We start from the raw sequence: 13,965 nt of genomic DNA, 5'->3' as shown, positions 1-13,965 counted from the left end.
CAATTTCTACACTTAATTTCCTAATATAACGGATTGACTTCTTATTTGATCAAGGTGACGTAAGCAAATTGATCTAAGAGTGTAAAACCTATAAAGAAAACACAATCTACGATCCACATTGTTTTAGATGATGTCATAAGGCTTCTCATTTAATAATGTTTAGAAATTTAGAGATTATTTTTCTACGTGGAAATTATGACATCATGTTTGTGTAAATCGATTATTATAAAGGTTTGAAATATATATACAAGTCAATATGATGAAAATTAACAGGTAATCAATTGAAATCTCATTTAAATTTAAAATAGAAGATACCATACTTGTAAGTGTATTGGTTCATAAAAATATCCGAAACTTTTGAAATTTGAAATTAATAGTTTCCGAGATTTCAACATATAATATATTTGGAAAGCAATTTTGAATGGAAATAGAGCCTAAATCTAAGGTTTACATTAATATGGAACAAATTTTGTAGTTGTGAGTTTGGAAAGAATTCAAATATCATTTTTATTCAATTCCTACATTTAATTTCCTAATATAATGGATTGACTTCTTGTTTGATCATGGTGACGTAAGCAAATTGATCAAAGGGTGTAAAAACCATAATGAAAACACAATCAACGATCCAGATTTTTTTAGATGATGTCATAAGGTTTTTCTTTTAATAATATTTAGAGATTTGTTTTCTACGTGGAAATTATGACATAATGTTTGTGTAAATCGATTATTAAAAAGGTTTGAAATATATATACAAGTCAATATGATGGAAATTAGCAGCTAATCAATTGAAATCTCATTTAAACTTAAAATAGAAGATATCATGCTTGAATGTGTATTGGTTTATAAAAATATCCGAAACTTTTGAAATTTGAAATTAATAGTTTCCGAGATTTCAAAATATAATGTATTTGGAAAGCAATTTTGACTGGAAATAGAGCTTAATTTAAGGTTTACCTTAATAAGCAACCAATTTTGTAGTTGTAAGTTTGCAAAAGAATTCAAGTATCATTTTCATTCAATTCCTACATTTAATTTCCTAATATAATGGATTGACTTTTTGTTTTATCAAGGTGACGTAAGCAAATTGATCTAAGGGTGGAAAACCTATAAAGAAAACACAATCAACAATCCAAATTGTTTTAGATGATGTCATATGGTTTCTCTTTTAATAATATTTAGAGATTTAGATATTTGTTTTCTATGTGGAAAATATGACAAAATGTTTGTGTAAATCGATTATTAAAAAGGTTTTAAATATATATACAAGTCGATATGATGAAAATTAACAGTTAATCAATTGAAATCTCATTTAAATTTAAAATAGAAGATATCATACTTGAAAGTGTATTGGTTCATAAAAATATCCGAAACTTTTGAAATTTGAAATTAATAGTTTCCGAGATTTCAACATATAATGTATTTGGAAAGCAATATTGAATGAAAATAGAGCCTAAATCTAAGGTTTACATTAATAAGGAACCAATTTTGTAGTTGTAAGTTTGGAAAGAATTCAAATATCATTTTTATTCAATTCCTACATTTAATTTCCTAATATAACGGATTGACTTCTTGTTTGATCATGGTGACGTAAGCAAATTGATCACACGGTGTAAAACCTATAAAGAAAACACATTCAACGATCCAGATTGTTTTAGATGATGTCATAAGGTTTCTCTTTTAATAATATTTAGAGACTTGTTTTCTACGTGGAAATTATGACAAAATGTTTGTGTAAATCGATTATTAAAAAGGTTTGAAATATATATACAAGTCAATATGAAGAAAATTAGCAGGTAATGAATTGAAATCTCATTTAAACTTAAAATAGAAGATATCATTCTTGAAAGTGTATTGGTTCATAAAAATATCCGAAACTTTTGAAATTTGAAATTAATTGTTTCCGAGATTTCAACATATAATGTATTTGGAAAGCAATTTTGAATGGAAATAGAGTCTAAATTTAAGGTTTACATTAATAAGGAACCAATTTTGTAGTTGTAAGTTTGGAAAGAATTCAAGTATCATTTTCATTCAATTCCTACATTTAGTTTCCTAATATAACAGATTGACTTCTTGTTTGATCAAGGTGACGTAAGCAAATTGATCTAAGGGTGTAAAACCTATAAAGAAAACACAATCTACGATCCACATTGTTTTAGATGATGTCATAAGGCTTCTCATTTAATAATGTTTAGAAATTTAGAGATTATTTTTCTACGTGGAAATTATGACATAATGTTTGTGTAAATCGATTATTATAAAGGTTTGAAAAATATATACAAGTCAATATGATGAAAATTAACAGGTAATCAATTGAAATCTCATTTAAATTTAAAATAGAAGATACCATACTTGTAAGTGTATTGGTTCATAAAAATATCCGAAACTTTTGAAATTTGAAATTAATAGTTTCCGAGATTTCAACATATAATATATTTGGAAAGCAATTTTGAATGGAAATAGAGCCTAAATCTAAGGTTTACATTAATATGGAACAAATTTTGTAGTTGTGAGTTTGGAAAGAATTCAAATATCATTTTTATTCAATTCCTACATTTAATTTCCTAATATAACGGATTGACTTCTTGTTTGATCATGGTGACGTAAGCAAATTGATCAAAGGGTGTAAAAACCATAATGAAAACACAATCAACGATCCAGATTTTTTTAGATGATGTCATAAGGTTTTTCTTTTAATAATATTTAGAGATTTGTTTTCTACGTGGAAATTATGACATAATGTTTGTGTAAATCGATTATTAAAAAGGTTTGAAATATATATATACAAGTCAATATGATGGAAATTAGCAGGTAATCAATTGAAATCTCATTTAAACTTAAAATAGAAGATATCATGCTTGAATGTGTATTGGTTCATATAAATATCCGAAACTTTTGAAATTTGAAATTAATAGTTTCCGAGATTTCAACATATAATGTATTTGGAAAGCAATTTTGACTGGAAATAGAGCCTAAATTTAAGGTTTACCTTAATAAGCAACCAATTTTGTAGTTGTAAGTTTGGAAAGAATTCAATTATCATTTTCATTCAATTCCTACATTTAATTTCCTAATATAACGGATTGACTTCTTGTTTTATCAAGGTGACGTAAGCAAATTGATCTAAGGGTGGAAAACCTATAAAGAAAACACAATCAACGATCCAAATTGTTTTAGATGATGTCATATGGTTTCTCTTTTAATAATATTTAGAGATTTAGAGATTTGTTTTCTACGTGGAAAATATGACATAATGTTTGTGTAAATCGATTATTAAAAGGGTTTTAAATATATATATACAAGTCGATATGATGAAAATTAACAGTTAATCAATTGAAATCTCATTTAAATTTAAAATAGAAGATATCATACTTGAAAGTGTATTGGTTCATAAAAATATCCGAAACTTTTGAAATTTGAAATTAATAGTTTCCGAGATTTCAACATATAATGTATTTGGAAAGCAATTTTGAATGAAAATAGAGCCTAAATCTAAGGTTTACATTAATAAGGAACCAATTTTGTAGTTGTAAGTTTGGAAAGAATTCAAATATCATTTTTATTCGATTCCTACATTTAATTTCCTAATATAACGGATTGACTTCTTTTTTGATCATGGTGACGTAAGCAAATTGATCAAAGGGTGTAAAAACTATAAAGAAAACACAATCAACGATCCAGATTGTTTTAAATGATGTCATAAGGTTTCTCTTTTAATAATATTTAGAGATTTGTATTCTACGTGGAAATTATAACACAATGTTTGTGTAAATCGATTATTAAAAAGGTTTGAAATTTATGTACAAGTCAATATGATGAAAAATAGCAAGTAATCAATTGAAATCTCATTTAAACTTAAAATAGAAGATATCATGCTTGAAAGTGTATTGGTTCATAAAAATATCTGAAACTTTTGAAATTTGAAATTAATAGTTTCCGAGATTTCAACATATAATGTATTTGGAAAGCAATTTTGAATGGAAATAGAGCCTAAATTTAAGGTTTACATTAATTAGGAACCAATTTTGTAGTTGTAAGTTTGGAAAGAATTCAAGTATCATTTTCATTCAATTCCTACATTTAATTTCCTAATATAACGGATTGACTTCTTGTTTGATCAAGGTGACGTAAGCAAATTGTTGTAAGGGTGTAAAATCTATAAAGAAAACACCATCAACGATCCAGATTGTTTTAGATGATGTAATAAGGCTTCTCTTTTAATAATATTTAAAGTTGTAAAAAAATTCAAATAAAGTGTGTAAAAAATTCACAATCTAAATATATATCTAAAGTAGTTTTTCTTTTTGGCGGATATCAATTACGCACAAAGAAGCGTGATACGAACCAAAAAAAAGGACATGCGTTGATTGAGTGAGAAAATATGGACCATATTCAGCAACTACATCATCTGCTTGTTATAAACCGGAAGGTCTAAACTAGTCATCTTCTCGAAGATATCGACTGCAAAAGCAATCGGATAACATGACGACGGCGGCAGCGGCGGAGAGCAGTTCTAAAACTAGAAATTCCAGATGGTCTCTCGCCGGCATGACTGCTCTCGTCACCGGCGGCACACGTGGGATCGGCTGCGCTGTGGTGGAGGAATAGGCAGAGTTAGGGGCGGCAGTACACACCTGCTCTCGCAACGAGGCTGAGCTCAACCACCGCTTACAAGAATGGTCTTCCAAGGGCTTCACCGTCACTGGATCCGTCTGCGACGCAACTTCTCGACCTCAACGCCAACAGCTTCTAGAAAAAGTCTCCTCTATCTTCAATGGAAAGCTCAACATTCTAGTAAGTTCTTTTGATTTTATTTCACCGATAAATTAGGGAATTCTTCGATACATCAAGTTTCATCTTATTTTGCAGGAATTCCTAATCTTCTGAAACGAACACATTCATTATTCATTCTTGTGTTACTAATTGTATTCTTACAAATAATTATACAAACTTCGAAACTGTAGATAAACAATGTTGGGACGAACATAGTGAGACCCAGTTTGGAGTATACTGCAGAAGAGTATTCCCTGGTCATGGCTACAAATTTGGAATCGTGTTACCATATCTCTCAACTTTCACATCCTCTTTTAAAAGCTTCTGGATTTGGAAGCATTGTCTTCATTTCCTCTGTTGCAGGTTCTGTATGTTCATGTTAATTATACATCTATCTACGGACCCACTAAAGGTAATACTTTGATTTTCCTGATCATTGTAATTGGTGTTACAAGAAATTTTAAGCTTCCATTTTCTGTTCGTAGCTGCTATGAATCAACTTGCAAAGAATTTAGCTTGTGAATGGGCTAAAGATAACATTCGGAGTAATGGTGTAGCTCCAGGGTGCACTAGGACCCCGCTTGTGGAAAGTGTAATATACCTCAATTTTAGCCTTCTTTCTATTTGTATTATTTTGATCGTATTGTAAGAATTTATTTTGTGTTGTGTAGTTGCTTAATAGTGAGGAGTTTTTAAATACAATGGTATCAAGAATACCTTTGAAACGCGTGGCTGAAGCGAATGAAGTGTCATCAGTGGTCGCGTTTCTTTGTATGCCTGCTGCTTCTTATATCACTGGCCAAACGATTCTTGTTGATAGAGGATTTTCCATTAATGGTTTCCCGTGAGTCGACTTCCAAAATGGTTCATTCGTTCGGACTTTGGATTGATTAAATTAACAGAAATTTGTTGGTACGTAAAGTTTTTTTTTGAAAGAGACTAAAGTCTCGGCAAATGTTGGTATGTAAAATTACTTGAAGATAAAGATGATCTATTTGTTAAAGCAAGTAATAGATAATTATATATTTATTATATAATAATAAGTAAAATGAGAAAAAAAAAAGACCAAAATTGTAATTTTCTAAATTAAAAACTAAAGAGTATAAATTCTTAAATTTGAAAAATTATAGTGACCAAAACTATAACTATTCTGTTTTCTTATAGATTAAAAAAAAACTATACGAACTAAAAATGTTATTTTATAAGTTAAAAACTATAAGGACGAAACATGAATTTCAGTCATTTTCTACATTATAAACTAAAGAACTAAGAAGAGAAAATAATATAAGAGTCATTAAGTTTACACTTAAATTTTAATTTGAGGTTGTGTTTATATATTATTATATTTTAGTCTCAAATTTGAGAACGTGTTATTAATTTTATTTTAAATGTAACCATTGTACATGTTGTCTTAAGGTCAAACAGTTTGCACTTTAATGACTAGGTCATTAGCTTATGTGGCATCCATCTAATATCTTAGATGGCAGTAACAACTTTATAAATGAATATTAACCTCCTTCACTCTTATTTCCCTTGATCCATCGTTACTTTTCTTCTCAGTTATTCAAGAGCACTATGCAATGGTCTCTCTCTCTCTCTCTCTCTCTCTCTCTCTCTCTCTATATATATATATATATATATATATATATATATATATATATATATATATATATATATATATATATCCCACAATGGGGTAATTAAATCAACCAGTGGTCCCTCTAGGACGTGCTACTATGGACCAGAAGTTCCTTTAGCTGCAAGTACCGACCTGATGAAGATGAAGAATGTGGTTAATCTGGTGAAGTAAGTTCATGGTACAAGGAACTTATGTGTGAAGTTATGTCAAAAAGAAAAAAAAACCATTGGAAAAGGAAAAGAGAACCCTTATCATGGTGAAATAACTATGCTAGCTCTTCCTAGGGTTGTGATTGCCTTGCTTGTCTTTTTAATAATCATGGTAGGGATTTGGATATGGATGGCATATAATGGGCAAGTAGTATATTGTGGTAGGTTGTTAAGTTTGAAGTAGTGTCTGGTAATGTCCAATGTTAACCATTTTTGTGTGTGTGTAGATAGATGTACAAAATTGTAGTTTGTATAGTCCAGATCGATTTTGATATATATATATATATATATATATATATATATATATATATATATTACTACTGGATTTTTATGAGAATGATAGGGAAGTTTATATGTTTATGACAATGATATATGATGCAAGTGGACCAAACTACCCTTACCTTATGTACCAAACCATTGACCAAAATAGAAAGGACCAAACTACCCTCATGTAAAAAGTATGATGCTATATGATGCAAGTATGCCAAACTATCCTTACCTTATGTACCAACAAAAAAGACCAAACTACCCTTATGTAAAAAGTTTGATCTATATGATGCAAGTGGACCAAGCTACCATTACCTTATATACCAAATCAGTGACCAAAATAGAAAAGACCAAACTACCCTTACCAATGTAACCAAAATACACATACATGTTGAAACCAATGTGAACAAAACCATATACACATACCAAATAACAAAAACCATATACACTATAATGACCATAACACAAATAACCAAAAAAATATTGAAAAATGATGATCAAAATGAAAATAATTAAAATAACAACTAGATCGCCATAATGACCATAATCATCATAACAAGGTAACATAAATTGTTACCAACAAAATCCATATATGTTGACCATATTAACCAATACCATTTACAAAAGGGGTAGTAATGTTTGGGTATAGCATATATGTTGACCAGATTGACCCATACCATTTACATACTCTCATATTGAGTATACATGTTAATTATCAAATGGGTTAAGATCACAGAATATCAACTTACTTACTAGAGAACCACAATAGTAGCTTTTTAAAAGCTTTTGCAAACCAAAAAGCTTTTAAGAAATGAAAAAGCTATTGGATGAGCTTTTTCAAAGAACTTGTTAATTAACAAGCTCTTGCAATGAGCTTTTTTAATTGTTGTGTAGTTCCCAAATTGTGGATGCTAGTCATTACACTTACATGCCACATAGACACCATGTCAGCAAAGCTTAGTTGTATACCTGTTAACTAGTGACCTACTTGGAACATTCTTGTAATTAGAATGATAACTTAACTGTTATTAAATTGTTTTTTCGCGATTTTATTCTTACATTTGGCAATCCATCTAACAACTTGCAAATTTTTTGAAAGACAAAGGTGTTAAAAATGGGAAACTGCCAATCACAATGATGGCTTGTGCTCACATTGGTGTTGTCCACTCGGTAAAAGCCATTCAAATTACATAGTGTTTACTATTATAATTTTATTTAACATTGAATTTCATTTTGATTTTCAGGTTGTTTTTGTTGGATACTCTGTAGAATCACTTCTTCAAAGAATTATGGATTGCAAACCAAAGATTGTAGTAGCTTGCAATGTGGTTAAAAGAGGGAAAAAAGTACTCAATCTCAAGGATATTGTTGATGTTGCACTCTCAGAATCATCTAAAAATGGAATATCAAGGAAATGTTATCAGAAAGCATATTTATATTTATTTACCTCTTCATGAAATTGATTTCTATGTTGCAAAATGGATTCATTTTAGACGTATGAAAATGAATCAGCCATGAAGAAGGAAGATACTAATTGGCAAAAAGGAAGAGATATTTGGTGGCATGTAGTACTACTAATACTATTTAATTTCACAGATATTATTATATGATCATGTTGATTAAACTTTAGGCCTTTTGGTCTTTTTTTCCATTATACTTTTTTTTTGCAGGATGTTGTTCCTAAATACTCTACTATGTGTGATGTGGTGTGGATAGATGCAGAGGATCCACTTTTTCTTCTTTGTACAAGTGGAAGAACCGAAAAGCCGAAGGTATTTAAGTTTGTTATAATTTTGAACTACTTTTATTTTCTCATATTTTTTAATGAATCATGTCGGTGCACGTGATAGGGTGTTCTGCATAACACACAGGAGAATACATGATCAAATATGCATTTGATTACAAAGAATCTGATATGGCATTGCACTTTCCGAGGCAATTGGAATTGACTATACTGACACTGAAGAGGTCAGTAGAAAAAAGAAACCATAATACAAATTTCAATTTAAAAAAAATGAAAGTAGGAGTCTAACTCAATCTTTTGCAGCTGGAGTTGTTGGTTACAACGCTAACTGATCTTAATACAATGGATGGTAAATGGAATGTGTCTTTATTGACAGAGTGTTCAAGTTCTCTTGATGTCAATACAAGGTACATCTTTTCGTACAAAATGACTAAAACATGCTTCTTCAATGAGGGGGTATTTAGGTCATTTGGACAATCTGTTGTGTCATGTCTTGACAGATTGGAACATTATTGCGGAAAAGCATTGGCTAATGCTTTGTCAGCTGCACCATCGATGTGGACCCTTGGCAATGCAGGCATGAGAGCGTTATAGGTAACTGATTTTATTTTCATGAGGATTGTGTTTTTATAAAATATTGGAGTTTAGGATAGTGATAGCTTTGATGTTGGGTACTTTTTAAGTTTTTTAAAATAATATTTCATGATATAAACTTTAAATAATATGTGCATATTTTTTTTTTCATATTTGTCAGCATTTGATTTCCAGAGCTCTTGGGTGGTACCAACAACTTTATTGATAAGGTTGGTTGCGATCAAAAAAGGGCCAATGGCACCAGAGACCATGAAGGTTAGTTCTGTAATTTTCATCCAAATTAAAAAATTATGCATCCATTTTTATAAATGCTTAATGTGCTATTAGTTTTGGTATGTGGTAGATGGTCCATAATGGTCAATACAAATGTTCAAAGATCAAATCCTAAAAGAGAAATTTTTGAAGACCAATATGCAAACACATTATTTTCTTTCAACAACATGTTTTTATATATATTTTTTGGTCGGAATCGGAATTCAATTCCATTCTAGTCCTGCATTTAGTTTAGCTTCAAATGAGTAGACAATAATGTCCATTGCAGAAAAGCATGCTTCCAACAAATACCATGTCTCCTTCCATTGCAGGAAAAAGTAACTAGAACTTGGTTCGCCTAATTCCATGGGATTTAACAGGAATCGGAATCCAATTTCATTATGGTCATTCTTTCGGATGCTATGCAAGATATGAAGCAATAGAGAATATGTATGTGGAAATGCAAAATATGAGACAAAATTGAGATTATGGTACATTATACTTAGAAATAAATATCAATCAATATTAAACTTTGATATTTGATGATTTTGATCGTTTTGGTAAACATTGATATTTGACGTTTGGTTAAACTTTGATATTTGATTTTGGTATTTTAATATTAGAGTTTTGTTTTGGATTGTATAATTATTTTGATTCCTTTGGTATTAATTTGTTATTGATTGTATAATTATTTGATGTTTTTAGTATTTTTTTTATTTGTAATAAAAAATAATTACTACTATATATTTGCGAGGGATTAACGACGGAAACAAAAAAAAATCACATATAAAATTTCCTAGTGATCAGCGACGGAATATAAAAAGACAGATATAGAGGTTTGCAAGGGATTAACGACGAAAATTTTTTGTTGCTGATGTCCTAAATAAAGGTATTAAGGGACGAATTTGCGATGGATATTCCGTTGCTAAAGTCGTCGCAAGGAAAAACAAGTCCGTTGCTAAATCTCTAGCTAAGTCATTAGCCACATTTTATTTGGCTATGGAGTAAGTCTGTCACAGATCTGTCACAAGAGACCTTTAGTGACGGAATTGCAACGGATTCATACTTTGCAAAAACCCATGTTTCTAGTAGTTATATGTTTTATTACATATTCATATATAATTTTTTGTATTTATTTTCTAGTTACAAAATATATATTATCTATTCTTATACAATGCTCCGTTATTTATTTCATCAAAAGTTCAAGAAAACGCATGTGATTCTAGTGGTGATCATTCAGTTAGAGTTACAGAGAAAAATGATATAGGTATGTGTTTGATTAATATATTATTAGTCATTTAGTTGTATTTCATTTTGTAGTTTTTGTTAGCATAATTATATTAAGCTTGATTATTAATTGTGTTTATTATATTTTGAGTGCAGCCCATTCGTGGCATTTATGTTATGTATTCTGTATATATACAATTCATTAATGAAAGTATGATTAACGGGAAAATACATATTAACATGATATCATACTAGGTAATCTAACCCTAGATGATCCTTGATTCCCACTTCCTATTCTCTTCATCTCGGAGGTTGCTCTCTTCCTTCTTCTCTTTTCTTCTCATGGCTACAAATCTTAACGATAAAACTTCTTCCACCATTAATATCAAGACTCTGTCCCTCTTGTTCTTGATCTTGATCGTATGAATTATGATATATGAAGAGAATTATTTGAAACTTATTGTCTTGAGTTTGCTATTTATTAGCCAACATTAATGTCTCCTGTACATCTTCTATTTTGTGTGTATGTAATTGTATGTTTTCTAATTCTTTGAGGATGTATCTTGTAAATTCCTTTTGTATAAATCTATTGTCTCTCCACCTTATTTGGTGTGACGAGTTATATTCTCATGGTATCAGAGCTTAGGTCGGCTCACTTTCTTCCCTAATCAATCCATCCGTATCTCTTCTTCTTCCCTCTGTTACTTCCTGTCTCCTCTTTCTTCTTCATCTATGGCTTCCTCTTCTCAAGATTCTACCCTCCCAATGAACACAATTTTTCATCTTATCACCAATCGATTATCCTCTTCTAATTATCTCCTTTGGAAAAACCAAATGACCCCTCTTTTCACATATCAAAATCTTATGGGACATGTGGATGGAACTCTCTCAAAACCAGCCCCTGAAATTCTTGTTGATGGGAAATCTGTACCAAATCCGGCTTGTTCTTCTTGGGTCTTGGCTGATCAGCGAGCAATTATTCTCCTTCAAGCCTCTCTAACAGAGGAAGCATTCTCATAAATTGTTGGCTTATCTACTGCCTATCAGATTTGGACAACACTTGAATGTACTTACAACAATTCCTCAATTGAGCGTGTTCAAGCCTTGCGTGATCAGCTTCGCCAAAACTCCAAAGGTTCGTCTACTGTTGCTGATTTTGGTCGTAAGTTTAAATCTATTTGTGATCAGTTATCTGCTGTTGGTCACCCGGTTGATGAATCGGATAAAATTCATTGGTTTTTATATGGTATCGGGTCTGTTTTTGAGACTTTTTCTACTGCTGTTCGTGCTTCTCGATCTCCTACTACACTTCGAGATCTTGCCCGAGAGAAGCACATGAATTATTTTTACAATTCTTTCACGGAACTACCTCTTCTGCTGTTGCATTCACTGCTGACACCAGACCACCAAATTCCTACTGTGGTCGTGGTGGTCGGTTTAATAAGGGTGGTCGCGGTCGCGGTCGCCGTCCTCCACATTGCCAGTTGTGTCGTAAGGATGGTCACTACGCCAATACATGTCCACATCTTTCTTCCTATGCCACTCATAAACCCGGCACAGATACGGAATTAGCAAAAGCTTTCCATGCTCAGTGTCATGTTACTACAAACGCTCCAGACTGGTTTGTTGATTCCGGAGCTACAAATCATATGACGGCTTCCACAAATTCTGTTACACAACCTGCTCCCTATGATGGTCATGCAAATGTTATTTTTGGAGATGGTAATTCTCTTCACATCTCCCATGTTGGTCAATATGTCCTTCATAATAATGGTCGGCTACGGGATGTGTTGGTAGTCCCAAATATTACCAAAAATTTATTGTCTATTAGCAAGTTGACAACTGATAACAATGTGGATGTTTTGTTTTCCCAACCCAATTTTTTTATTCAGGATCGAGCAACGAAGCGGATTCTAGCAAAGGGCCGATGTGAACAAGGACTATATGTTCTCTCTCATGAATCTCAAGCACTTACAGCTGTTGCACCTTCAAGACTGAGGGCATCATTTGAACTTTGGCATTCCCGTTTGGGTCATGTCTCTTTTGATACTATTTCTCTATTAAATAAATTGGGACACTTATCGGTGACATCTCTATTACCGTCACCCGTTGTATGTTCTCCTTGTGACATCTCTATTACCGTCACCCGTTGTATGTTCTCCTTGTCAACTTGCTAAAGCACATCACTTACCTTTTAAACTTAACGATAAACGCGCTTTACATGTGTTAGATTTAGTTCATTGTGATCTATGGGGACCCTCACCCGTGGATTCTATTGATGGTTATCGCTATTACGCTCTCTTTGTGGATGATTATTCGAGATTTATGTGGTTCTATCCTCTCAAAACCAAATCAAGTTTTCATATGGTTTTTAGGGCTTTTATCAATTTTGTTCAAACACAATTTTCTTCAAAAATCAAGGTTTTTCAAAGTGATGGGGGCACGGAATTCATAAATCATCATGTTAGCAATTTGCTTGAAAAAATGGCACATTTCATCGCATTTCTTGCCCGTACACTCCACAACAAAACGGGAGGGTGAAACGAAAACACTGTCACATCGTTGAAACCGGACTTGCTATGTTATTCAATGGGCACGCTCCTTCTTCTGATTGGGTTCATGCATTTCGTACTTCAGTCTACGTTATTAATCGTCTCCCTACTTGGGTGTTGCAAAATAAGTCACCTTTTGAAGCATTGTTTACTCGGGCTCCATCTTATGATCATTTTCGACCGTTTGGGTGTCGAGTATATCCGTACTTACGTAACTATGCGGATCATAAATTTTCTCCGTGAAGCCTTCCTTGTATCTTTCTTGGGTATTCCGTACAATATAAAAGCTATCTATGTCTCGAGCCTGCTTCATCTCGTATTTATGTTACCTGACATGCCAAGTTCGATGAATTCTCATTTCCCTTTTGTGGCTCTTCCTCTCCCACTTCACTTAATGACGTTCTTTTGGTCACTTTTCACGATGATACCCTATGTTCACAACCTTCATCTCCCATTACCTTTTCCCCTTCACCCACCAACTTCAATAATTGTGGCTTGTGTGATGAAAACCCACAACATGTGGGTTGTCTTGATGACTTAAACCAATCATCTTCAACCCCAACTGATCATGTTTCATCATCTCCATTACCTGAGGCAACTCAAACACCTCCAACCCCCTCGACACACTCACCAGCCCCCTCGGCCCAATCGTCGATTGTATGTTTTCTAATTCTTTGAGGATGTATCTTGTAAATTCCTTTTGTATAA

At 32.0% G+C, this 13,965-nt stretch overlaps 1 long non-coding RNA gene and 1 pseudogene across 2 annotated transcripts; both read left to right on the top strand.

Moving 5' to 3' along the window:
- The first annotated feature begins 4,400 nt into the window (after nucleotides 1-4,400).
- Nucleotides 4,401-5,776, top strand: LOC145073030 (tropinone reductase homolog At5g06060-like; annotated as a pseudogene).
- A 649-nt stretch (nucleotides 5,777-6,425) lies between these two features.
- LOC145073031 (uncharacterized) lies at nucleotides 6,426-10,014 on the top strand. 2 transcript variants are annotated; one of them, XR_013691218.1, is made up of 8 exons: nucleotides 6,426-6,579; nucleotides 7,988-8,058; nucleotides 8,133-8,660; nucleotides 8,739-8,856; nucleotides 8,936-9,039; nucleotides 9,133-9,226; nucleotides 9,387-9,481; nucleotides 9,811-10,014. It is a non-coding gene; the product is annotated as an uncharacterized LOC145073031 (long non-coding RNA). The 2 variants fall into 2 exon arrangements; XR_013691217.1 differs by lacking the exon at nucleotides 6,426-6,579 and having other exon boundaries at nucleotides 6,941-8,058.
- The last annotated feature ends 3,951 nt before the right edge of the window (nucleotides 10,015-13,965 follow it).

The sequence above is a fragment of the Lactuca serriola genome, chromosome 9 (genome assembly GCF_051521515.1).
Source record: "Lactuca serriola cultivar US96UC23 chromosome 9, Lser_US96UC23_V15, whole genome shotgun sequence".
NCBI lineage: Eukaryota > Viridiplantae > Streptophyta > Magnoliopsida > Asterales > Asteraceae > Lactuca > Lactuca serriola.
This window is presented reverse-complemented; position numbering and strand designations above follow the sequence as displayed.